This window comes from Cebus imitator, unplaced genomic scaffold (assembly GCF_001604975.1).
Source record: "Cebus imitator isolate Cc_AM_T3 unplaced genomic scaffold, Cebus_imitator-1.0 Scaffold28, whole genome shotgun sequence".
Classification (NCBI taxonomy): domain Eukaryota; kingdom Metazoa; phylum Chordata; class Mammalia; order Primates; family Cebidae; genus Cebus; species Cebus imitator.
In genome coordinates this window covers 130585-157201 of record NW_016107343.1, presented here as the reverse complement: position 1 = coordinate 157201, position 26617 = coordinate 130585, and the positions used below count along the sequence as shown (strand labels likewise).

Below are 26617 nucleotides of genomic sequence, written 5' to 3'. Positions count from 1 at the left end.
GGAAGCAATGCCACACATCTACAACCATCTGATCTTTAACAAACCTCACCAAAACAAGCAATGGGGAAAGGATTCCCTGTTTAATAAATGATGTTGGGAAAACTGGCTAGCCATAGGCAGGAAGCTGAAACTGGACCCCTTCCTTACACCTTACACAAAAATTAACTCCAGATGGATTAAAGATTTAAACATAAGAACTAACACCATAAAAACCCTAGAAGAAAACCTAGGCAACACCATTCAGGACATAGGCACAGGCAAGAACTTTATGACTAAAATACCAAAAGCAATGGCAACAAAAGCCAAAATAGCCAAATGGGACCTAAATAAACTTAAGAGCTTCTACAAAGCAAAAGAAACAATCATTAGAATAAACCAGCAACCAACAGAATGGGAAAAAATTTTTGCAATCTACTCATCAGACAAAGGGCTAATATTCAGAATCTACAAAGAACTAAAGCAGATTTACAAGAAAAAAACAAACAAACCCATTCAAAAGTGGGCAAAAGATATGAACAGACATTTTTTCAAAAGAAGACAAATATGTGGCCAAAAACATGAAAAAATGCTCATCATCATTGGTCATTAGAGAAATGCAAATCAAAACCACATTGAGATACCATCTCACACCAGTTAGAATGGTGATCATTTAAAAATCTGAAGACAACAGATGCTGGAGAGGATGTGGAGAAGTGGGAACACTTTTACACTGTTGGCGGGAGTATAAATTAGTTCAACCATTATGTAAGACAGTGTGGCGATTCCTCAAGGTCCTAGAAATAGAAATTCTATTTGACCTAGCAATCCCATTACTGGGTATATACCCAAAGGATTATAAATCATTCTATTATAAAGACACATGCACATGTATGTTCATTGTGGTGCTGTTTATGATAGCAAAGACCTGGAATCAACCCAAATGCCCATCGATGATGGACTGGACAAGGAAAATGTGGCACATATACACCACGGAATACTATGCAGCCATAAAAAAAATGACAAGTTTGTGTCCTTTGTAGAGACAAGGATGAATCTAGAAACCATCATTCTCAGCAAACTGACACAAGAGCAGAAAACCAAATACCACATGTGTTCACTCATAGGCGGGTGATGAACAATGAGAACGCTTGGACATGGGGAAGGGAACAACACTCACGGGGCTAGGTGGGGGAGTGGAGGGGAGGGGAGGGACATCAGGGGGTGCAGGGAAGATGGAGAGGGATAACACCAGGAGAAATGCCTGACATAGGCAATGGTGGGGGACAGCGATGGAGACAGCAAACCACCATGGCATGTATGTACCTATGCAACAATCCTGCAGGGTGCAGGATGTGCACATGTACCCCAGAGCCAAATACCATTTAAAAAAAAGAATTAAGCACTGTTCCCAAGGCCAAGGCTCCGCAGCCACCAGGGGGCGGTCAACATGGTTCCATATTTCATTTGAAATGAGGAGAAAGGAGGGTGGGCTCCAGGACAGCCTGTTGGTGAGGGCTGAGATTGTGCAGGCTGCTGGCTGCATGGGGCCAGGTGAAATGCAGGCACCAAGCCCTGGGCCTTGGAAATTACAGAGAGTCATGGTGAGACTGGTGTCACCCCCAAAGCTGTCCAAGAGACCAGGCTGGTCTGGACAGGAAGCTGGGAGGCAAGACAGGTTCAGGAGGCACCACAGTGCTAAACAGATGGTGGAAGAGCAGTCTCAGGTACCTGCAGAGTGGAAACCACAGACTGAAACCCACATCCATTGTGGGGTTCCTGGAAAACATTGTCAGGGGGCAGCCCCGAGTAATGACTGGTTTTTAGACTTCCCATCAACCTTGGCTAACAGGAACTCAGAGCTCAATTGACTTGATTAAATATCTATACTTGGCCAGGCGCGGTGGCTCACGCCTGTAATCCCAGCACTTTGGGAAGCCGAGGTGGGCGGATCACCTGAGGTCAGGAGTTCAAGACCAGCCTGGCCAACATGGCAAAACCCTGTCTCTACTAAAAATACAAAAAAATAGCTGGGTGTGGTGGCAGGTGCCTGTAATCCCAGGTACTTGGAAGGCTGAGGCAGGGAGAATTGCTTAACCCTGGAGGTAAAGTGAGCAGATCCAGGCTTCCGAAGAGCACCTCCTCCGGAAGGCCACTGTCCAGGCTCTCTTGGCGGCTGTACTGAAGGCTCAGGTACTGGCAGATGTTCTGGGTCACTACCCTACTGACCAGCTGCTTGGTCTGCTTGCAGTGAGCCAAGATCGCACCACTGCACTCTAGCCTGGGTGAAAGAGCGAGACTCCATCTCAAAAAAAAAAAAAAAAAAAAAAAAATCTTTTCTTAAGCGTTTTGGAGCAACCAAACCAAGTACAACTTTCCCCTTCTTCCCACAGGATGGACTTCTCACCTCCTCCAGGAAGTCCTCCACACTGCTCCTGCAGCCACTCACGTCCATGCTGCTAGTAGAACACTAACCACATGGCTCTCTCAAGTAGGGTGTGTACAAGGGTCTCAGGCTACATTAAGCCCATCCTTGGTCCCCAGTACCTAGTAAGTAGCCTGCCCAGCACATAACGCATGTTCAGGAAATATTGAAGGCAGGAAAAACAAAGGAGGGAGGGAAGGAACCTTCAGCTGCCCAGACCCCCACCGAGTTACCTCCTACACCTCACCAGACCTAGACCACCCTCAACCACCCCATCACCTCCACCAGGCCCTGCCCCATGTGCCTATAACACTTAGGGTACCCACTACCATACTTGACCCACTTCAAGGCAGTAAAGCACACCAGTCATTAGCCTGACCTCTGGAGCCAGTTCGTCTGGGTTCAAATCTCTGCCCTGCCACTTATTAGCTGTATGACCTTAGGTAAATTATTTATACAATAAATAAATAATTTTATTTACTGTGGCTCATCTGTAGTAAACTATATAAAATAGCAGCACCTACTTCCTAGGGTGATCATGGGCATTAAATGAGTAAAGCGATTTTGAAGGGATACATGGTGCTTAGTGAATACTACCTTATTACTGCATTATGATTATCTACTTAAAAACTTGTTCCCCCACTAAACCAGGAGTTCCCTAAGGGTAAGAATCATGTCTGGGTTTTTTTTTTAATATATCCAATACTTAGCATAACCCCTAGACTGGCTTAGAACAGGCACCAATAAAAGATTGATGGATGAATGAATAAATGATGCAGATTCTAGGTAAGAGCAGAGAGCTCTGGCAAGCCTGAGGGCTATGGGGTGGCTTTAAGACTGCTTGTTAAGGGACAAACAAGTTTGCAGTGGGCTAGGAGAGGTGGGGCTGAATCTCCAGGGGTGCTAGGGCCTCACTGGAGGATTTAGAGGACCTAAAGTATCAGGATTTAGATGGTAGGATATTGGAAAGGGACAGAGACAGAAGTAGCTGCATTTCCCTGACTTTCTCCCCCTGTTCAACATTCATGGCCTTGTCCTCTCCTTTTCCCCTTCTAGTTACCTCTTGCTCTCCTCTCATACTCAGGAAGAGCAAGACATAGCAAGGCTAACAAAGAAAAGTGCCCTGGATCACTACTATTGTATAGGTAGAACACAGACAAAAGGGGGATATACTCAAATAGCCATCCCTCCTGGCCAGGACTTCCGTGAGCAGGGAAGACATCAACAATTCTGTACACCTGAAATACATGATGCGGGAAGAACCATCACTCAATGGACAACCTGCCCTCTCGATGCTCATATAGGAAGGCTTTCTATAGACTTTCTTTTCTATTCCATCAATTCTTCTTTGGTACAAAACAGAAATCATTAACAACTCACTTGTAGTTTATAATTTTCCCAATTTGAAAGTTCCACTTTTTTTTTTTTTGAAACAGAGTCTTACTCTGTTGCCCAGGCTAGAGTGCAGTGGCGTGATCTCAACTCACTGCACCCCCGCACCCCAGCTTCAAGCAATTCTCCTGCCTCAGCCTCCTGAGTAGCTGGGATTCTGGGCATGCAGCACCATGCCTTTTTGTATTTTTAGTAGAGATGCAGTTTCGCCATGTTGGCCAGGGTGGTCTCAAACTCCTGACCTCTGGTAATTCACCCACCTTGGCCTCCCAAAGTGCTGGACTACAGGCGTGAGCCACCACACCTGGCTCAACTTTTAAACCCACTTAAAATACCCTGTCCTAACCGGGGACTCAGATCTAGAGCACAGAACCCCTCTAGTACTAGTCTATCAACACAGCCAAGAGAGGGTCTGTCGATTCCAGAGTGACAGCTGCCTCAATGGAGAGTTTCTTCACATTAGAAGTAGAAGTCAAAGGCCCCAGCCTGCTCTGGTTTAGGAATCTCATTTCATTCCTGGTATGCACTGCAGGCTGGTAGGTGTGACAAATAGTCTTATCTTTGTCTAACCTTTGTTGGACCCATGCTGGCTTCGGGGTTTAACTTTAATATATGGCTTCAGTTTAATAGCAAAGTGCTTCTGTTAAAATGTCAGATTGTAAAATGCTGAGTCATTCACCAAGCAAAGGCTGGTACTGAGTGGAAATTAGAATTGCTGGGGCACACAGAGCAATACCACATATCTTCAGCCTAAATAGAAGAGACAGAGCTTAGGTTCAGATCAAATTTAGAAGGCAGTGCTGAGCTCCAGTGGGGCTGTTTGCTCTGAAAGACAAGGATGAATCAGATGGCACGATCAGGCAGCAGCTGAAACATTGTCACTCCTGAAAGTAAACACAGTGGCGAAGATGTGACGTTCAACATTTTGTGTATTAACAACTGACTAAACTGTACTAAATGAGATCAAAATATGAAGAGAACCAAGCAAATAGTGTTCCAGATGTAAGTGATACAATCCTGCCAATATGCCTACAAAGTTCTGTTCGTTTTGCTTTATAACTATATTTGTCTTTATATTTATATATGAATTAAACTCCACAGTAATAATTATGTCAGGCTGGGCGGCGTGGCTCATGCCCATAATCCTAGCACTTTAGGAGGCCAAGGTGGGTAGATCGCTTGAGCTCAGGGGTTCGCAACCAGCCTGGGCAACATGATGAAATCTTACCTCTACAAAAAAAAAAAAAAAAAAAAAAAACGCCGGGTGTGTGGTCCTGGCTGTCCCAGCTACTTCAGGGACTGAGGTGGGAGGATCGCTGGAGCACAGGAGGTCAAGGCTGCAGGGAGCCGAGACTGCACCACTGCACTCCAATCTGGATGACAAAGCAAGACCCTGTCTCAAAAAAAATAAAAAATGGAAATAAATAATTATTTCAGGCTAAATCATTAATGAATCCTAAAATCAGTGGGCAGAATATGATAAGAAATAGGATATCTAGAAATTATCTCTCCACAAAATACTTTTTTAGGAACTTAACGGTAGAGAAATCTGGCAGTCCCACCTTAAATAAGAGGTCAAAGTTATCACCAATAATAAAACAAATTGATTACATGCTTCCTGATATGATCTGGGAAGGACACAACATCACTTCTGCGGTATTCTTGCCAAAAATGTATAACCTGGATTTAAATCTCAAAGAAACATCACAGAAATCCAAATTAAGGATGATCTAGATGATAACTAGGCAGTATTTTTCAAAAATGTCAAGGTAATGCGAGACAAAGAACAACTAAAGAACTATCCCAGATTACAGAAGCCTACGGGGATGTGACAGCCAAGGCAATGTCTGGCCCTGGGCTGGGTCCTGGACTAAGAAAAGGGCAGTATTGGGAAAACTGGCAAAATTCGAATGAGGGCTACAGATTATGTAAGAGTATCTTATCTATGTTAATTTCCTGATTTTGATCATTATACTCTAAGTTATATAAGATGGCAACATTTGGGGGAATCTGGGTAAAGAGTGTATGAAAATTCTTTGTACTATTTTTGCTACTTTTTTCTTAAAACTGAAATTAATTCAAAATGAAAAGTTAAAAATAAATAAAGCTTTAAGTGAATTAGAGAATCTCAATTTAGCAGTTATAAGGATGGGGAGAGAGGACTCTTCTGCAAAGCCCTTACTCCCCAGTCTCGGAGAAAAAGAATTTTGGTAACTGTGAGACATAATAGAACTATCAGAAATGTATGAATCCAGCTTTATAAATAAAGAAGCATACATCACAGTCCTTTTTTTCCCCTGTAATTGTGTAAAATCTGCAAATTTTTCAAGACAGACAACTACAAGCTTTAGAGCTACAAGAGCTGGTATGAAGTAAGGTGGAGCTCTATTTCCCACCCGGTAAAATAGAGCCAACACCAACACCAGGAAGCCAGGAGACTTTGGCTGAATTCTTCTTAGCTCCATCTCTTCCTCCACGAAATGGGTTCATCTTAGTGTCTGCACTAAGAGGAGTGAAAGGGCAGTGCAAACAGCAACACTGTCCTCCTACTGCACAGCATGGCAAGGCTACCACCGTTCTGAGGAGCATGGCGGGCACTCTGCCACAGCTTGCCCGGTTGGAGGTGACAGTGGGCTAAGTTACCAGTCTCTGGGACAGCCATATCTAAGGTCTTTAGCCTCAGTCCCCCTCCCTCACTCTGTGATTTCCTCATTCCACCTACAAGGCCTGGGATGGGCAAGAGTGCTCTGCAAGGGACCAGACAAGCCCCATAGCCCGTTATTTGGGAGTCAGAGCTGCTGGCTCCCTGCAGCCTCCCCAGTATGTTTCCACGTTCTCATTACCATGCTCCCTGCTGTCAGGCTGCTCTGTCAGAGGCACGATTTACATTTCACATCAACAACCTAGTGCCACAGGTGGCAAAGGCAGAGACTCACAGTGGGCAGTGCTTGGGTCTGGCAGAAGTTGACATGGGTGAGCTTGGGCCCCACAGGACTCCTTTGCATGGAGACTGGGTGGGAGACTGCTGGTGTGCCCCTGTTCCATCCCACGCCTCAGCCATAGGGAAATCTCATTCATTCCCCATCCACTCTACTCACCCTGCTGCCACTAGCTCCTCCTTCTCAACCTACTAGGGCACACACACAATGATTGCTTTTTGCTTTTGAGGGGGACACAAAAGCCTATAGTTCCTGCAGGCCCTACATTCCCTAGCTCACAAGGCAGGGGCTGGACAGACAGCATTTGTTATTATCTGCCCATCAAAGTCACTTTCTGACAGGGCTGTTCATCTCTTACCTGCCTGCTCCTGTCTGCCAGTCTGTCCTCCAAGGGCAAATGGAGAGCAGCAAGGCTGCCTTTCAGTCCTCTAGGTGCTGCTCTCCCTTCCCTAAACATCTAAGAAGACATATGTTTATTGAGCCCGTCTTCTCTGTCAAACCAGCAATAATTCTGTCAAAGAAACCTGCAAAAGGGACCAGGTGCAGTGCCACACACCTGTAATTCCAGCACTTTGTGAGGCCAAGGCAGGCAGATCACTTGAAGTCAGGAGTTCAAGACCAGCCTGGCCAAAATAGTAAAACCCCATCTCTACAAAAAATACAAAAATTATCCCAACTACTCAGGAGGCTGAGGCAGGAGAATCCCTTGAACCTGGGAGGCAGAGGTTGCAGTGAGCCAAGATCACGCCACTGTACTCCAGTCATCAGAGTGAGACTCCATTTCAACAACAAAAAAAAAACTGCAAAAGGCTTCAAAGTCCAACAAATAGGAATGCAAGTTCTGGCCCTAGAGCCTGCTCGCTGTGCATCCCTGGGTGAGTCAGTACCCTTCCTGATTTCAATTACCTCGCCAATACCATAGAGAAAAGGACATGCACCATGCAGGGTTGTTCTGTGGCTCCAATGAAATGCTGTCTATAAATCACTTAGTGCCAAGTACAGAACATGCTGGATATTCAATAAATGCTTAGTTCCAACCTCCTTAATAATAGGATGATTGCTTATTGAGCATACCAGTCTCTGACGTGGGCACCTTACCCACATCATCTAATTTAATCTCACAGTAAACCTATAAGGCATCAATCTTCATCCCCTTACATGTGAGGAGACTAAGGCTCAGGGAGGCCGGGTAACTTTTGCTCAAGGTCGTACAGCCAGGAAGTAGCAGAGCAGGACTCAAATCATCTGATCCCAGACAGTAGGCTTTCTGGTCTTCACAGCACAACCTTCCTCCCTCCTGCCTTGGCAGACCTTAGAACTGGGCTGACATCGACAAATGGGGCCACTGGAAGGCACCAGCCCTGGAACAGAAGCAGTGCTGGAAGGAAGCCCAGTCTGGGAGCCACAGGAGCAAAGCCAGTGGTGGGAGGGAAGGAGCGCCACGGCTCAGGGTGCAACCACACAAACGGGCGGAGTCTCATACCCACGTGGCTAGAGAGTGCGAGGGTGAATGTCAGCTGTCCACTTCACTGGACTGAGGGAGGCCAAGGTGGCTGGCGAAGCATTGTTTCCGGGTGTGTCTCTGGGGGTATTTTCAGAGGGTGTGAACTTGGGAGTTAGTGGACGGGAAGAAGAAGACCCACCCTCAATGGGGGTCTTCCAGTCAGCTGCCAGGATGGCCAGAGGAAAGCAGGCAGAGGAGGGGTATATTCAGCTTACTGAGATTCCTCTCCCCTACCCCACCCCATCTCTCTCTCCTTTCCCACGCGGGATGCTTTGCTTTCTCTCCTCCTGCTCTTGGAAATCAGACGCCAGTCCTTTGGCCTTTTGACTCTGGGACTTGCAACATCAGCCTGCTTGGGGCTCTCAGGCCTTCAGCCTCAGATTCGGGGCTGCCCTGTGGGTTCACCTGCCGGCTCCTTCCTGGTTTTGAGATTTCAGATTTGGACTGAGTCAAGATACCAGCTTTTCTCATTCCCTATCTTGCAGAAGGTTTGACATGCAACTTTGCCTTTGCAACTGTGTGAACCAATTCTCCCTAACAAATAATAAATTCCTATATAGACATATATGTCTCCTGCTGGTTCTGTCCCTTGGAGAATCCTAATACAAAGAGGGTAGGGAGGAAGACAGGTGGCCATGTAGAAAAGGGAGAGTCCACCTGACCGCAGCTGGGGACCCTGGGTCAGAAGACACTCAGCGCTGCAGGTGGTCACTATCAGGGAGGTATATTGGTCAGATTATCTTGCTATTCAAAGGTGGTTCCAGGACCAGCAGCATCACCTGGGAGCTGATTAGAAAAGCAGCATCTCAGGCCCTCCCAGACCTCCTGATTCAGAATCTGACAGTTAACAACAGCCACGCATGTTTCTTATGCACATTAAAGATTAAGAAGCAATGGGTCAGAAGGTAGCTGGTCCGCAGCCATAAATTCAGGGAAAGCATAGAACAGTGGTCCTTAACCTTGGCTGGACTTGTTATCCAGATCCTTGTCCAGATTACAGTGACAATTACAAAATCCGGCCCCCAGGGTTGCTTGTGAAGATCGGCAGTCCAGCACCCATGAATGCCCTTGTAAACTGTAACATGCTCTAATGGTGGTACCTACTCTTTTTGCTTTTCACATCACATTTCCTCTGCTGCTTCAAATCAAAGGAAGTGAAGCCTCATTTCTTCAGGTTTTCTCATTTAGTTTAACCCTATTTCACCCCAAAAACTTCCCAGAAGGCACAGAGGAGAAAATCACCCCCTGGGTCTGTCTCGCTTCTGCTGAGTCCCTGCCTGATGCAGTTTTTCTCATCCCCCCTCCGCACCCCATGGTACGTGACATACTGCAGGAAGAGGAGAAAACACCAACAGGTCTGATCTCCCAGGCGTACACATTTACAAAGCAGTCAGCACTTTTAACTAAGAGTCTCGTCCGGAATACACACAGACATTTATCATGTGGGCAGAGCCTAGCGCTGTGGTTGGATCTCAACGTGGAGTCTCTTCCTTCATGTCAGATCAGAATGGGCCAACTGCAAACTGAGACAGGAGGGTCTGCTGGAAAAAACAGAGACCTGGAGAAGACCTATGTTTAAGCCTTAATCCCAGTTCTGCCTCTAACTTACTTTATATGATTAGATGAATTATTTAATCACTCTGTCTGCGTTCCCACCTCTCCTCCTGCTGTCAAACCTCAAATCTCTATTAACCATTGGAACTTTGTTAGAAAGTGATGAATCGTCCATCCAAAGGCATGTAATAAAGAATGTCTTCTATTTATAGATATTTGATCATATTTAAAGCACTTGATAAGATGATAAACAAAGAAAATATTGTCCCCATTTTATTAATTTAAAAACTGAGATTTGGGTTGATTTGTAAAATTACCCAAAGTCTTGACATTTTACATGAAAGGCAGTGTCAAAAACAAATCCAACCTCTGCCCCCTATGCCAGTGCCCTTCCTACATTGCTAACTTCAGCGGAATGCCATTGCACGCATCTATGAAAAACCTATTTCCATTTCCACCTGCACAGAAAAAAGTAATGGTGGCAGAAGGGCCATGTCCACTTTGATTGGTCCTGCTTTAGAACTGAAGGACAACTTTGGTTTCCAAATAATGTCACTGCTAGAAAGAAAGTTTAATGTGGATCTCTTACTAAGGAGTCTTTCTGATTAGAGGGGAGTGGGAACAAGGCCAAGGAAAATGTAATGGGAGTCAGCTGGAGATGCAGGTGTGCAGTCTTACAAATTACTCAACAATTCTTCACAAGAGCCCCCCAAAGACCCCACAGCACAACGAGAAGACGGGTGCTCCACTCCACCCAAGAAACACACAGCCAGGAAGTCCTGCTCCCCTTAAAATTGGATCTAGGAGGTTTGATTTCAAAAGCCATGAGTGGCAGGGACTTGCCAAGCTCACAATAAGCCCCTTTCTTTGACAACTGCCAGTAGTCATGCTTATACCTTCTCATACACAGACACACAACCATATTGACTGGACTAGGGTGGTCACATGACCCAAACCCGTCCAATTCTCTCTCTCCCTGGGAGTCTGAAATTAAGACTTAGAGGCATCCAGTCCATCTGAAATGGGTACTTGGATAAACAAGAGGAAAACTCAGAAGCTACAAGGCATCCATTTTATACCCTGCATGTGAGGAGCAAAGTCATATGTGCACCTTGAACAGGACTTCATTTACAATTAATGTTTCTTTTACAGGGAAGCAGAGGAACAGAATGAACAAGGACTATGGGCTCCTAAAAGCTTCAGAACTCCTGTTCCCACCTCTTAAGAGGCCCAGCTGTCCTGGGATACTGTAAGATATCATGCATCACAATGTACTCTTTCCCATCCCCCCAACTGGCTGTAGTTGGTGTCTATTATTAACCACCCAAAGGACCTTGAATGAGACACTAGGAAAAAGAAATTACCCACCATCTGAAGACTGCTTGGCATGGCTATATGCTACCAGAAAATGTCTCACTCACCCTGCCTCCTCCAAAGGAGCAGACAGCAATGAGATTTAGAAAAGCATTGGAAGGCACGCTTGGAGCCCATGGACACTTCATGAAGTGGTTTAAGGCAAACAGAACATGACGAATAAGTAAACTAAACTCATTCCCAGACCTAATATTTTTAAGTAAAATAAAATCATGTCCACTTAGAGCTTAAAATGGCATTTGGCTAGAAGTTCCTGACAAAGTATCACCAAACTTCTCTCTAAATTACTTATTATACAGAAAAATGACAAAAACTCACAACAATAATGAAAATGAAGACTAACAACCTGTTACCAGAATCTAAAAGGAATTCCTGCTAACCAAATAAAGCTGCTAAAGCTGAGCTGCATTGAGACAAACAGTCCACACTTTGCCTTATAAAACAGAACGGCCCCATCATCCTGAAAGATGATAAACATTTTCTTTCTCTCCTGCTTTCTACACCCCATTCAGAGACCCAGGACCAAGCCAAATGAAAACCTGGCTCTCTACTATGGCTGCTACTCTTTGGAGGAGCCAGAAAACTATTCCCTCTCCATTGATCTATCTACGTCCATTCATAGAATGCAATTACTAGGAAACCACAGAGCAGGAAGGGGAAGAGGACTAGCAATGGAACATCATGTTTTGGAAGGCATATTTTCCACACAACATGCCTTATAGGAAGCACAAAGGTAGTTTGTGCTTCCTATAAGGAATTTTCACATCCCCCATCAGTTCTGGATGTTAGAGAATAAGCAGAAGTAGGGAAAGATCCCATGACAGTTCAGCAGGGCTGCACAAGATGAATGTCTTCCAATTCTGGGGACTGTTAGGAGCTGTGCACCACAACTGCCCTTCAACTACAGACCTAGGAATAGGGCAGTGAGCAAAGCCAAGGACAACCCGCACAATCTACACTTCCTCTTTTAGCAAGCAAGCACTAAGGCTCCATGGAACTCTACTTGCTTAAAGGTAAATAACATGCCAGGTGGGAAGTGGGGATATAGGGGAGGAAACCTTTATGAGGCCTATGGAAAAACAACAGCACACTTACCTTAAGAGAATAGGGCAAACAGAGCATCACCCAGAAGACTAAGAAAAAAAGCACACCTCTGAAGATAACTTACTATAGAAACCAGAAGAAAATGTTTTAAAATTGACATTTATAATATAAAAACATAATATGGCCCTATGAAATTGAAACTGAAAACCATACACACACACACACACACACACACACACACACACACAAATACATATAGATCTAGAAAACAAGCTGAGTTAAACTGATAACAGGATAAGCTTCAAAGACTGGCATGTGAGATGACATTTTAGGTTCTTACAAAAATGTGATGGGGGCCGGCTCCCTGGTTCATGTTAGACCTAATTGTGATTCTTTTAAAATAAACAGTGAAATATTTTTTTTTAAATCAAATAAACAGTGAAGCAAGACTTTTAAGATATCAAGAGAAAGCAGTTAGCCAAAAGAGTGGAGTTTTAAAAAATATGTCATCCAAAACAATATTAAACAAAATTCAGATATTATCCACTCAGACTTCAGCCCCTTACTACTTGTAAGTGTTCTTCCCTCTGCAAATGTCTGAGCAAATCAGACTAGCACACATCCACTGGGGAAGAATAGTATTCTAAAGCTTCTTCTTCTTTTTTTTTTTTTTTTTTTTTGCAGCAATGAAGGGACTGTTAGAATTCAGTAATGATTTTATTACCTCATTTGAGATTATTTCATTGTCCAAGTTATTCTCTTTTTTCCATAGCAACAGTAAATGAGTTAAGAAAGCAAAGTCCAGCAGTTCTCATACAAATATTGCAAGAATTTTGTTAATATTTTGGGTACGTGGTGATTTCATAATATGTATTATTAGAGTACTTTTAGCTGCTGTACAAATATATCCAACATTTGCATCTTGGCTGAAGTATAGTAAAACCTTATCTGTCACAAAAGAGCTCAAGGCAAATGTTCCCAGTTGGCAAGAACAGCTCTTCGTCCTGAGCACCCAGGCTAACAAAGGTTCTGCCACCTTCACCGTGAGGCCTCCAAGGTTGCCACTGTCCTCTCATGGCACTCAGCTGGAATGGGGGGAAGAGAACAGAGGATAACTCATTAAAGGCTCTTATGAGTAAGTCCTGTATGTCACACATATCACCTCCATCCACATTCTATTAACTAGAATACAGTCTCAGGGTAACTATTAGGGTCTTCAGGCTTATGAAAAAGAATTTGGCCAATGGTCTCCAAGAAAAAATATAAAGGAAGCTGGTTGTAATAAGAAAAAGATATTCCCAAGAAAATAAATTATTAAACAATAATTAAAAGCCATATATAGGAAGCAGTAAATGAGTGGAATGGACATGACAGAAAATTAAGTGTTATAGATTGCAAACTGGAAGAACGCTTCCAGAATGCAGAGAAAGAGCACCAAGAATTAAAACTATCTTATTTCCTTAATTCTAAGATGTCTGTGTTGCCACATCATCACTTTTGAAATCGGGCCAAGTCTTGCAATCACTGGCAACTCATAATCACCCTGAGCCAGGGAGCTGCCATGGTGAGGCCATCAGGGCCTGGGCATGGGTGAACTTGGTCTCAGCTGTTCATGTTGTTAGCACTTTAATTGAGTTGTATACATTGTTGCTATTACATGTGGGTTTAATTGCCATTTAAAATGTCTTTTAAAAGATTACACCATGGTTTGGCATTGAAACAAGAAGTTATTATGTATGCAGTAAGGCGTGGAATTCAAGCAGCAGGATGTAATTTGATATTACTGAAGTAAATGTCTATTATTGGACCAACCACTGCAATTCTTCTTATTTTTTTAGAAAAACTAAGTGCTTGACAGGACCCAAGAAAGGAAGGTATCCTTAAGTAGAAGTTGTGTTATGTTTTGTAACTGAGACGCATGCAAAAAGAATTGCCTGTCACATGCCAAACAATGCAACTGAAGGCAGGAGCAACTGCCAAGTCCCTCAAAATAGATGAAGTCTATCAAAATAAGAGAGAGAATGGTGTGAGCAACTTACCAATTTCACAGGACTGTAATCATGGCATTATGTCACAGTTTAATTGGCAGCATTTTTTCTTCCTTAGTTGAACATATAATAATAGTGCTTCTTAAAACCAATACTAGCTTAGATTCAATAAAATACAGTAATTTAAAAAGAAGACGATAGCTGTGGAAGACCAAGAATAGAGATTGAGCCTAAGAGTTATGTTTCTGAAGAAGAGTCTAGAACAATCAAAAGAGAAACAATAATTGAAGATATAATTAAAGAAAACTTCCCAAAAAGGGAGAGGAAGATGAGAAACTGAGAGGAATGAACTGGATTCACCAGGTTCCAGGTAAAAGTAACCAAGAGACACTCAAATCCAGAAATATTCTAACAAGTGTTTAAATGATAAGCAATTTTTAAGTGTTTTCTATGTATATTGAGACAAAGGAAGGAAGGAAGGAAGGAGGGAGGGAGGGAAGGAGGAAGGGAGGGAAGGAAAGGGGAAGAGAGGGTGGGAGGAAGGAAGCAAGGAAGGGAGGGAGGGAGGGAGGGAGGAAGAAGGGAAGGAGGGAAGGGAGTGAAGAAGAGAGGGAGGGAGAGAGGGAGGGTAAAAATTGTGCTGACCTTTGTCTCTGTTACAATGGAACAGTAGCTTACATAGTTTTGATAGGAAAACGTTTAGATGAAAATTTTACTCACAAATAAGTTTTAGTTTTTGAGGACAGACAACCAAAAGAGCCCAGAGTGTCTGCCACTCACATATTCTTTAAATTCACTTTAAAATATATTTCCACTGCCCAAGTGATGACTTAAAATTACTCAAGAATGGGAAAAACTGAGTGTCAGAGGACTAGCAGTGAGTGTTGAAGCCATTACACACAGAGAGTTGGTCTAAAATAATTGTTTAACTATGGTTACAAGACAGAATATGTGTCAAAAATACCCTAGAACCAAGAGACATACAACATCAAAAAATAACGTATGAATAATCCAGATCCCAAGTCCATAAACCAATAAACTTTCAAATAGGAAAGGAGAACAGAGGGAAATAAAAGTGTACAGAATTCATCCTACACAGTTGTGAGCTTAAAAATATCATTTTATTCTTGACTTTAACAACCAGAGAAATATTGATTGGTGCTCACATTCATTTTTAGAAACTCATTACGTAGGAGAGTAGGGGCCTGTCCTTTAAAAGATAAAACCTCACTCCTGCCTCAAGATATTTACAGTTTGAAGATCTCTAACCCACATACAGGATACGTTTTAATTTGTTACAAGAATAGGCAAATGTCAAATGCCTTGAAGAATTTAAAGTTTTGTGGAGAATCAGTCCTCAAATGCTGTTTCAATGTTAGTGCCCGCTAGACTTTTCCATTCCTTCTGGTAAAGCCTCCTAAAACCTGGCCTGCAAGGACAGCAGTTCCTGGTCACTGTGGTGCCCTCTGTACCTGGTGGCAGCATCCTCTTGACATCAGTGCGCATTGTGACAATCCACAAACTGACTGCCCTTGTTTAACAGCATCACTGGTGTCACTGAGAACGAGACACACAAATTGGAATTGCAGGGAAGCTCTCAGGGCCACCATCGTTACACACACAGCATTGAGACCTGAAATCAGTACACAAATACCAGATACTTTCCTTCCGGTATTTAATTTAATGCTCACCATCACCATCCAAGTAGGCGGCATTTTTCCCATTTTACAGAAGAGAAAACTGAGGTTCAGAAAGGCTGTTTTCCAGAATCACAGATCCAGTAACAGAAAGCAGAGAGGGCTCTCCCAGTCAGGAATTTAGGGCTCAAAAGTTCAGTGTACCCTACCACAGTATTTTCTTAATTCAAAGAAAGAAGGTACAAGGAACGGAAATGGAGAGAGTAATTTTACGATTTATTACAGTACTAGTACAGATGCTGCCTCTTTTACAAAATAATAATCCAATGAACCGAACTAATCATACTGTGCTAGGGCCGCATTAACCCTCTCTAAAACATTCACGAAGTGGATACAGGGCTGCTCCAGGGGCAATGAGCTTTCTCTCTAAAGTAAAATTCCCAGGGAGTGCTCTGGTCTCCGGGGCTTGATTAGCAAGTACCAATTAAGGCGCCTTCAGTCCTCTTTTTGTCTTGAGTACTAAGGGCTAACCCTTCCCTTCCCGACAAAGAGGAGATTAAATCATTCACTCGCCCTAAAGAGTTCAAGTTCTAACGCAAGCCTCCCTCCCAGGGCCTTGAATAGATAGGACAAAAGAATGCATCTCTAATAGTGAAATTTTAGACGTCAGCAAAGGAGATATTTTTAAGTCACATGTAGACACACAAGTTTTCCACATCACACCTTACTGAGACAGTGGTTCTTCATCTGGTGCCGAGGACCGTGGCTCACCTCGGTGTTACTCAACTTAACGTCTTGCCCCGCCACAAACCATGGGTACAGAGCAAACCAGGGCGTGCCAGGCCCAGGAGACTGGCCCAACACCGGCGCCCAGGCCTGCAACCCCTGGGAGGCGTGGGCTGCCACTGCCAGTACCCCGAGTCTGTCGCTGCGTCCCCGCGGCTCCCCCTTTCCGGGGTCCGCCCGGCCAGCCCAGGAGCCGGCAGGAGGGACCACGCCCTCCCGGAGCCGCCCGCGTCCCCGCCCCTCGGGACGCACCGCTGCTGCCAGAGGGCCGCTGCTGCCACCTCCCGGCCGCGTCTCCCCGAGCCGCGCTCAGCCGCCACGCCCCAGAAACCCGACTGGAGGACGGTCGGGACCAAGTCCACTGGGTCTGGGAGGTGGTGGCTCTCCCGGCAGGGGCTTCCCACGGAGGGAATCGTCTTCCCTTCGGGTCGGTCACGCAGCGCACCCAGATTGGAGTTGGAGATGAGCGCGCCCAGCACCGACCTCCCCCAAGGTTCCAACAGACACGTGCTCCACGCCCCTTCCCCGCCTGGGGATCCGAAAAAGCCACACAGCCCGGCCCCAGGCACAACTTATAACAACCAGGACCCCCAAATCTAGGCAGGCCGGCTCCACCTGCGCCCTCCTGGCTGCCTGAAAGAACGCGCGTTACAGCAGAGATCTTTGAACTCAGATTCAAATGTCAGACCCACTGAATTAGAATCCCCAGGGCAGAGACACAGGAAACTATTTCTGCAAATTTCCCCCAGGTGATCCTAATGGTCAGGCAGGTTGGGGACCCTCCCAGTCACAAAATCTAGATGACTTTTTTAGGTTACCCATACATGCACAGAAACACACACCCCTGGGTCTATGAAAAGGCAACAATATAAGCTTGCGAGCTTGAAATGAGAAAGACTTCATGACAGCTCATGACCTAGCCCCGGAGTTTCCAACCTTGTCTGTTTATCACGCCCTTGATGTCTCAATAATTTTTTTCACAGTAACCCTAGTCATAAAGAAATACCTAACTGTTCCTTGTATTAAGTAGCTAGACCCAAAGTAGGAAGTATTTCTGTCTTAAACAACTTTGTAGCTACTAGAAAAAATAATACATACAAACTAGAAAAAAAAATTACCTTATTCTTAGCCACAGCTTCTCACTAATGGGATGTGTGTGCTTGTTGGGCACTGCGCAACTTCTCAAACCTTGGAATGAGATTAGTCACAGCCGTCCTCATTTCCTAATCTATACTGATTTTCCCATGGTACTTGTTTTATGTCATAGCAAGTGACAAAAACTGAAAATGCAGCTTCATAAAAATATGGTTTTATCAAAAAACATGTAGGGCAGGCCAGGCGTGGTGGCTCATACCTGTAATCCCAGCACTTTGAGAAGCCAAGGCAGGTAGATCACCTGAGGTCAGGAATTCAAGACCAGCCTAGCCAGCATGGTGAAACCCCATCTCTACTAAAAATACAAAAATTACCTGGGATTGGTGGCAGTTGCCTGTAATCCCAGCTACTCGGGAAGCTGAGGCAGGAGAATCCCTTGAACCTGGGAGGCAGAGGTTGCAGTGATCGAGATTACCCCACTGCACTCCAGCCTGGGTGAGACAGTGAGACACCATCTCAAGAAAAAAAAAAAACATAGAGCATCTAATGCTGAATCTTCGAGCTATCCTCCACTAGTTAGTAGTTTGCATGGAGCCCAAGAGAAGTTGAGTGTCGCCTTTTACCTTTAAAATATCCCACAGAGCCCCTCTGAAGTCACAACAGCACCAAGAACACCTCAGCACAGAGTTTGGGACCATGCATGGACCTCACTCCTGCTCCTCTCCTCATCCCACACTCTCCAGGGTTCACAGTGCTCCTCCTGCAAGCATCTTCTTTCTTGGCAAACACTTTCCCACCTCAGCACATTGTGTCCTTGCTCTTCTCTCTGCCTGGACTGCTCTTCCTCAGGTCTCCGCAGGTCCAGCCTCCAGGTCTTGGTTCAAAGACCACGGTGCTCCCTAAAGCCTCCTTGGGCCTCCCACCAAATCACTTCCACCCTATGGGCCTGTTTCCTTTTCTTTGTAGCTTTCATCACTATCTGAAGTTATCCTGTTCCGTTTACTTATATTCAAGCTTCCCCACCAGAATGTGAACCGGATGAGAACAGAAGCTTTTGTTCGTTACTGTTTCCCCAGAACCCAGAACAATGCCTAGCAATAAGTGGACAATAAATAATTGTTCAATGAATGATTACAGCCACTACAGTCAGCTCAGGGTGATAAAAAGTAAGAAGAATGTGCTTTACATGCGCTATGCCCTTGGATCTTCACAACACCCTCTGGAAACAGATAAAAAACAGACATGGGGCCGGGCGCGGTGGCTCACGCCTGTAATCCCAGCACTTTGGGAGGCCGAGGCGGGTGGATCATGAGGTCAAGAGATCAAGACCATCCTGGTCAACAGGGTGAAACCCCGTCTCTACTAAAAATACAAAATATCAGCTGGGCATGGTGACACGTGCCTGTAATCCCAGCGACTCAGGAGGCTGGGGCAGGAGAATTACCTGAACCCGGGAGGCGGAGGTTGCGATGAGCCGAGATGGCGCCATTGCACTCCAGCCTGGGTAACAAGAGTGAAATCCCGTCTCAAAAAAAAAAAAAAAAAACACAGACATGATTAACCCCATTTAATAAATGAACAAATCATATTTAAAGAAGTGAAGTGTTCAAAACTGCACAGCCGAAGTAGCAGAGCTAAGATTCAAGTTCAGGTTTACTTGACTGCAAAGGCTGCTTTTCGTAAAATCATATTAACATCATGTTGGATACCTTCGATACACACAGTAACTTTTTTTTTCTCAAGATGGAGTCTCGCTCTGTCACCCAAGCTGGAGTGTAGTGGCACAATCTCAACTCACTGCAACCTCCACTTCCCGGATTCAAATGATTCTCCTGCCTCAGCCTCCCAAGTAGCTGGGACTACAGGCATGCACCACTATGCCTGGCTAATTTTTGTATTTTTAGTAGAGATGGGGTTTCACCATGTTAGCCAGGCTGGTCTTGAACTCCTGACCTCAGGTGATCCCCTGCCTCAGCCTCCCAAAGTGCTGGGATTATAGGCATGAGCCACCAAATCCGGGCAACATTTTTTTTTTCAACGTTAACCACATTGCCTCCCATTATCCCACTATCCCCCTAGAAAAGCTAATAACAATGGCGAAGTCAAGAAATGCCGGCTAGGGACAAATGGTGCCAAAGAGTCCTCAGAGAAGCTGGCCCACGTTGGCTTTCCCCACTCAAGGTCTCAGCCCCTGCCTCCAGTAGAAAATAGCAGAGGGGCCAGGCGCAGTGGCTCATACCTGTAATCCCAGCGCTTTGGGAAGCCAAGGCGGGCAGATCACCTGAGGTCAGGAATTCAAAACCAGCCTGACCAACATGGAGAAACCCCATCTCTACTAAAAATACAAAATCAGCCCGGCGTGGTGGCGCATGCCTGTAATCCCAGCTACTCAGGAGACTGAGGGAGGAGAATCACTTGAACCCAGGAGGCGGAGGTTGCGGTGAGCCAAGATCTTACCACTGTACTCCAGTCTGGACAACACGAGTGAAACTCTGTCTCAAAAAAAAAAAAAAGAAAGAAAATAGAAGAGGTGTCTACCTGGGAAGTCCTTGCTCTCCTTATTCCTCTGGCCATAGCTGTTACCAGGGAGACCTCTTGCAGACATATCTTCTGGCCTGGCCCATGTTACCCTATAAATCTAATGACACGTGTAACTCTCATGCTGATTACAACTGCCGAATTCCTGTTGATCATCCTGACAGGTAAGAGATGAACACACACGCAGCTGCAATCAAAGACATGAAGAGCACCCACCCCGTGCTCCGCGTGGCACTGGGTACTAAGGGAACCCACATTTTAGATAATCGCTGAGGGAAACAGGATTATTGGGCCACATGCAACTGCAGTTCCCAGGAAATGTCAGGAGGAACTATGAAGGGGCCACACAGGCCAGAGCTTGGGTGGCTGGACACTGAGTTTGAGACCCTCGTACAAAGAAAAGGGAGTTTAGAATTTGTTTTGTAAAGTCAAGAGACTTGTGCTTGTCAATGTCCCCTCTTCATATGGCTTGGTTTCCCCGTGTTGCTCTTAAACAGGGTGGTTCAAGCAGGAAAAGAATTCAGCTCTTCCTTCCTCACCCCTATACTCCCCTTGGCCTGGCCCAGCTAACTGTCGCCTATTCAAGACTCAATAGTGTGGGTGCCGCCTCCGGGAAGCCTGCCCTGGCCCCTGAGACCTCGCCTCTGTGCTCAGAATAACCCCCATGCATCACTGGATCCTGGTACTCACCCTGCTGCATGATAATTATCTAAGTGTGGGTCTGTCTCCCAGCCAGGCTGTGAGCTGGCCTGAGGCGGGAACTGTGACCTATTCACTGTCATGTCTCCAGCTTAGCACAGAGTAAGTGGAATAAATCTCTGGGCTAACAGACCACATGTTCTGACAGGTAGTTGGTAAGATAGGATCATCATAGTTCTAGTCTCTGTGCTGCCGACATTCATAAGCTCCTGGAAGACCTCAGAAGTCATCCAGCCCCATGCACACGTTCCTGCATCCTGAGGTCCCTGCACCAGGAAGGGTGGTATGCCAGAACCACAAAGGCCAAGGGAACGACTTTCTAGGAAAGCCTTGGCCACAGGCTACCCTCATTTCTGAAGGCTCTGAGCCTGTATCACTGACCATTTAGAACAAACTGTTCATGACTCAACTTCATTATCTTCTACCCTGAATAGGGGCCCCAGCATCCTCGGCTCACCATCAGGTCATTGTTATCACTCCCTCGTGGGCTTGCCATGTCACCTCCACAAGCAGCAACAAAATTACTTGCCAGAAAAAATGTCAGAAAAGCAATTAACATGAGCCTGGGTAACAAGAAAGAAGCAACACATAAGAACAAAGGAGATGGCTCCTCCCCGCAAAGTCTGTGATTGCCTGTCCTGGAAGCCAGCTCCGGGAGACCTGGGGATTGGGCTGGAGCCATCAGCCTCTGCCCCTGGTGCTTTCTTTCAGAAGCACGAGCATCCCTTTAATCATGAGCAGGAAGCTTGACTGCTGTGGGAGCCCAAAGGGACCACCTGAAGCCAGTGATGAGAGAGGCTGCAGCTCAGGAGAAAGGCAGAGTCTCCTCACTGCCTGTGGAGAAACGCAGCTGCTCTGCAGCTGAACTTGGAGAGGTGAGAAAGAGAACAGACATTTAGGAAATGCAAGATAACCAAGTGTCTGAACCCTGAAGGTCCTGGGGAGATACAAGAGACCGGGAACAAGGAGGGAGGGAGAGACAAAGAGACACGAATACAAAAGGAGAGGCGGAAGTTGACAACTTTAAAAAGAATTTTTAAACAGAATGAGTTTCACCATCAGTGAAAGTATGAGGGGCTTCCCTGGGGGTGGGGGGATTATGAAAGCATTACCAGAATGTTCTAGATCTCACCCCTGGAGACCACAAAGTCAGACCACATTTACATTCAGTTCCCAAACTGTGATCATCTAAGGTCTCACCAACCTGTGACAGCAGGTCCCACAGCCTTCTCTGAGAGGCAGCCTGGCCTCAGGGACTCAGGAGCCGGCCCCGAAGAGGAAGTCCCTCTGCTGTGTCCCCCACCTCGGGCTGCCACCATGACACCCATGAGCTCACCACCTGCAAGGCACAGTCACCTTCCACCAGGGACTTTTACCACCACTGCTGCTCCGGCGCCTAAGGGAGACCTGCCCTGGGTAACAACAGCCTGGGTAACAAGAAAGAAGCAACACATAAGAACAAAGGAGATGGCTCCTCCCCACAAAGTCTGTGATTGCCTGTCCTGGAAGCCAGCTCCGGGAGACCTGGGGATTGGGCTGGAGCCACCAGCCTCAGTCCATACTATGGGATCCATCCTTCTCCAGTGCCACACTTTTCCCATGAGTTTCCTAGATAATTGGAGGTGGCAGAAGGAACCTGTGTGGAGCCCAGAGCAGCCTAAAGCCCCTGATCCACCTGCCTCCTACCTCCTGCCCACCAGCTTCACAGGCCCAGGGGTCAGTCATCTCCCACCATAGAAACAGCTGGCACCTGTGCACTCTGGAGCCTGAATCTGAGGGAGAAGTGGCTTCACCCTAGCCTACAGTTGGGGGATGATACTGGGTTCCTGAGTGATCCTATGGAATCAATGAGCTCACCTACTCCCCAGACGCTACTAAATGAGGGAAAGAAATAATCCAGAACATTTTTTAAGCCACTGTATTCTTGGATGCGTTTCTGACAACAGCTTTGCCTTGCACCCTAACAAATAACAAGAGCAGGCAATTTCCTGGCAGGAGTCACATCTGGTTTCAGCAAACAAGACAGCCAGCCCTCCAATCCTGGGGTTCCACAAATCTTCCATGAAGATTTAGCCAACTGCAGATAGAAAATATGCCCCCCCAAAAAAAAACAAAAATATATATAACAATAAGAAAATACAAATTCAAAACCCAATAGAGCAGATATTTACATAGCATTTACATTGCATCAGGCATTATAAGTGGTCTGGAGATGACTGAAAATATATGAGAGAATTGTCAGTTATATGCAAATACCACACCTTTTCATATCAGCAACTCAAGCAGCTGTGGATTTTGGTATCTACAGGCAGGGAGTAAGTCCTGGAATCAATCCCCTGTGGACACTGAGGGATGTCAATAATGATAACACCCTCTAAGAATCAACTTAATATGAGGTGGTGGTTCCAAGCAAGTACTGAGCACTCCCTGTGAATAATAAAGTGTCCCCCAGGCGTGGTGGCTCACACCTGTAATCCCAGCACTTTGGGAGGCCGAGGTGGGTATATCACGAGGTCAGTCAGGAGCTCAAGACCAGCCTGGCCAATATGGTGAAACCCTGTCTCTACTAAAAATACAAAAATTAGCTGGGCACGGTGGCAGTCACCTGTAATCCCAGCTACTCGGGAGGCTGAGGCAGGAGAATCGCTTGAACCCGGGGGCGGAGGTTGCTGTGGGCCAAGATCATGCCATTGCACTCCAGCCTGGGAGACAGAGTAAGCCTTTGTCTCAAAAAAACAAAAACAAAAAAGTCCTCAGGGCCTCTCCCCACATCACCGAGTAGAGACAAATGGGGCCTTTCTCTTTGTTCCAGCAGCTCAGTCACTTCTTTCTTCCCACTTTTTGCATCCCCCTCCCCTGCCCTTCAAAACCCATTGAGGGACCAGCCCACACTCAACAGCTACACTAACCAGTTGAGTGACCTTGACACCTGCCTTCTCAATCAAGGGCTGGGCTAGATCCATGGCTCTCAATCTCAGCTGTGCGTTAGAATCACCAAGGGACCTTTTAAATATTGAGTTGCTGAGTCCCTTGTCAGACCAACCAAAACCAAATTTCTGTGGGGTAGAGAACTTTTAACTTGGAAACTAAATTCAGTTCCCAGATTAATTTTGTCAAATGGTGCTGTTCTGGTCATAATCCAGCCCATGTAGCTTTTGCTGGACTTTGTCTTATTTATAGCCCAACACCTAGGACAGTCGCAGGTGTCACACATAGTAGATGCCCACTTTTCCTTCTAAGAGGTTGCTGTCATTGTGGACAAATTTCCATGTTTCCTGCATTTGATTTCAGAATACGTGAATGGAACTTTTCTCTAAGGAAGAAAATAGAAAACTAAGCTCTGTTGCTTTTTACTCCCATGGGGTCTTCAAAAGACTCGTGTGGCACAGAAACCTGCGTGGGGCCCAGAGTAGCCTAAAGCCCCTGACCCACCTGCCTTGCACCTCATGCCCACTGGCCTCACAGGGCCAGGGGTCAGTCATCTCCCACCATACAAATAGCTGGCACTTTCACGCTCTGGAGACTGAATCTGAGGGAGATGTGGCTTTCGAGTCACTGAGACTAGGTTTGAATTCCAGCTCTGCTCCTCCTTCACCATGTGTCTTGGACAAGTAATATACTGACTCCGTCTGTAACCAACGCGGTCACTGGAGTTACAGGTGAATAGCATTTCCAGAAATATTGCAAATTTGCCATTTGTGCAGCCCAAAGCAGCAGCTGTGGCTAAACCTCTGAGCCCAGTTTTCTTAGCTGTAAAATGAAAGTAATAATAGTTAGAGCACAGCTTTCTTGCAAAAATATGAACAATGTATGTAAAATAGCATAGCCCCTAGCATATACAAAATGCTCAACAAATGTTAATTTTTTCCCACTTTTACCCGTAAAGTTTTTTATATCCCCAAACCTATGCATCTGTGTCCTCTGAATGGGAGGCATGTGAGGGACTCCTATGGAGTGGCCAGGCAAGATCTCTGCGGGACACCTGGAGCTGCAAGGCAGGCTGAGAGGGACACGGTGTGCAGCTTCATCCTGATAAGGCAGCTACTAAAAGCTGTGCAAGTTTGGCATTGCACAAGTCTGTAGGGCTCCTTTCCATGTCACCATAGGTTTTTCTGGTTACTACAGCAGTTCATTTTCTTTCTTTCTTGTTTTTGTTTTTTTTTGGGGGGGGGGGCGGGGGGGAGATGGAGTCTCGCTCTATCGGCAGGCTGGAGTGCAGCAGCGTGATCTCAGCTCACCGAAAACTCCGCCTCCTGGGTTTAAGTGATTCTCCTGCCTCCATCTCCCAAGTAGCTGGGACTACCAGCACACCCAGCTAACTTTTTTTTAGTAAGGCCAAGTTGCCTTACTGGGGGAGAGCAAGAGCAAAGATTCCTGCTGGAATGTAACCTCAGATCTAAACGCAGGCTCTGTGGATATTCCTGCTAACTTTTTGCTCCCTTCTTCCAGCCACCTCCCCAGCTTCCCTTGAACTGGCTGTGAAGGAATCTGCTTATTGCAACTTAAAGAGCCCGGCTGGGCACGGTGGATCACACCCGTAATCCCAGCACTTTGGGAGGCTGAGGTGGGCAGATCGCTTGAGTTCAGGAGCTCGAGACCAACCTGGGCAACATGGCAAAACCCCATCTCTACAAAAAAAATACAAAACAATTAGCCGGGTGTGGTGGTACATGCCTGTAGTCCCAGCTATTTGGGAGGCTGAGGTAGAGAGAATCACTGGAGCCCAGGAGGTCAAGGCTGCAATGACCCCAGATCATGCCACTGCACTCCAGCCTGGGTGGCAAAGTGAGATCCTGTCTCAAAAAAAGCCTCAATTCAACCATTAGCAAGTAGAGATGGACAGAAAAAAATCACACACACACAAAAAAACCAATCAATAAGGAAACCACCTAAAAGAAGACCAATTATTCTAGAGTTTCCAGGAATAATACTAATTAACATGTGTATAACCATTTGCAAATGTTGGCTTAGGATAATCATGAGAAACATAAAAATTGATCTGAGTTCTGTCTCACCAGTCACCATTGCAGAATCAGTTCATTTTAGCAGAAGGCCAGATGGGGGACTTTGCAATCTACAGCTCACCCTGTCACATCTCAGTGGATCTTCTTGAGATTAAAAAAAAAAAAAAAAACTTGAGAAGCCGGGCTAGGGGGAGGAAAGCATCTTGAAATAGACCATGGTGGCCACTAGAGGGAGATGCTTCCTCGAGAAACATTTCACCGCCCGCTACTACCAGGGAGGGTTCTCCGCTGAGGCCGGAGAAGGTGAAGGGACCTGCTCCCCTTCCTTCTCTTTTAGAGACGAGATGAGGCAGCATCCTCTGGAACCGAATGGGCCCTCCTCTGCCTTGGTGAAGACGAGGCTGTGTTCTACAAAGTTCGTGCATAACCCAGCGTTCCTGCGGACGAAGGCAACAGGAATGGCCATCGCCTGGAGCGACCGGCTGAAAGAGGGAGCCGGGGCCGGGCGCGGTGGCTCATGAGTGTAATCCCAGCACTTTGGGAGGCTGAGGCAGGTGGATCACAAGGTCGGGAGTTCGAGACTAGCCTAGCCAAGATGTTGAAACCCCGTCTCTACTAAAAATACAAAACTTAGCTGGGCATGGTGGCACGCGCCTGTAATCCCAGCTACTCAGGAGGCTGAGGCAGGAGAATTGCCTGAAC

At 45.9% G+C, this 26617-nt stretch overlaps 1 long non-coding RNA gene across 4 annotated transcripts in view; it reads right to left on the bottom strand.

The window, feature by feature from the left end:
* The window catches only part of LOC108300512, a 91254-nt gene that overhangs the window by 9173 nt on the left and 55464 nt on the right, over positions 1-26617 (bottom strand). The window contains exons 1-2 of one of the 4 annotated variants that reach the window (XR_005199212.1): positions 16872-16960; positions 12933-13293 (exon numbers count right to left, since the gene is read on the bottom strand). This is a non-coding gene — a long non-coding RNA (uncharacterized LOC108300512). Of the gene's footprint in view, positions 1-12932; positions 13294-15887; positions 16240-16604; positions 16821-16871; positions 16961-26617 lie in introns of those variants that run through there. The other 3 variants (XR_001823465.2, XR_001823464.2, XR_005199211.1) reach the window with 3 other exon arrangements.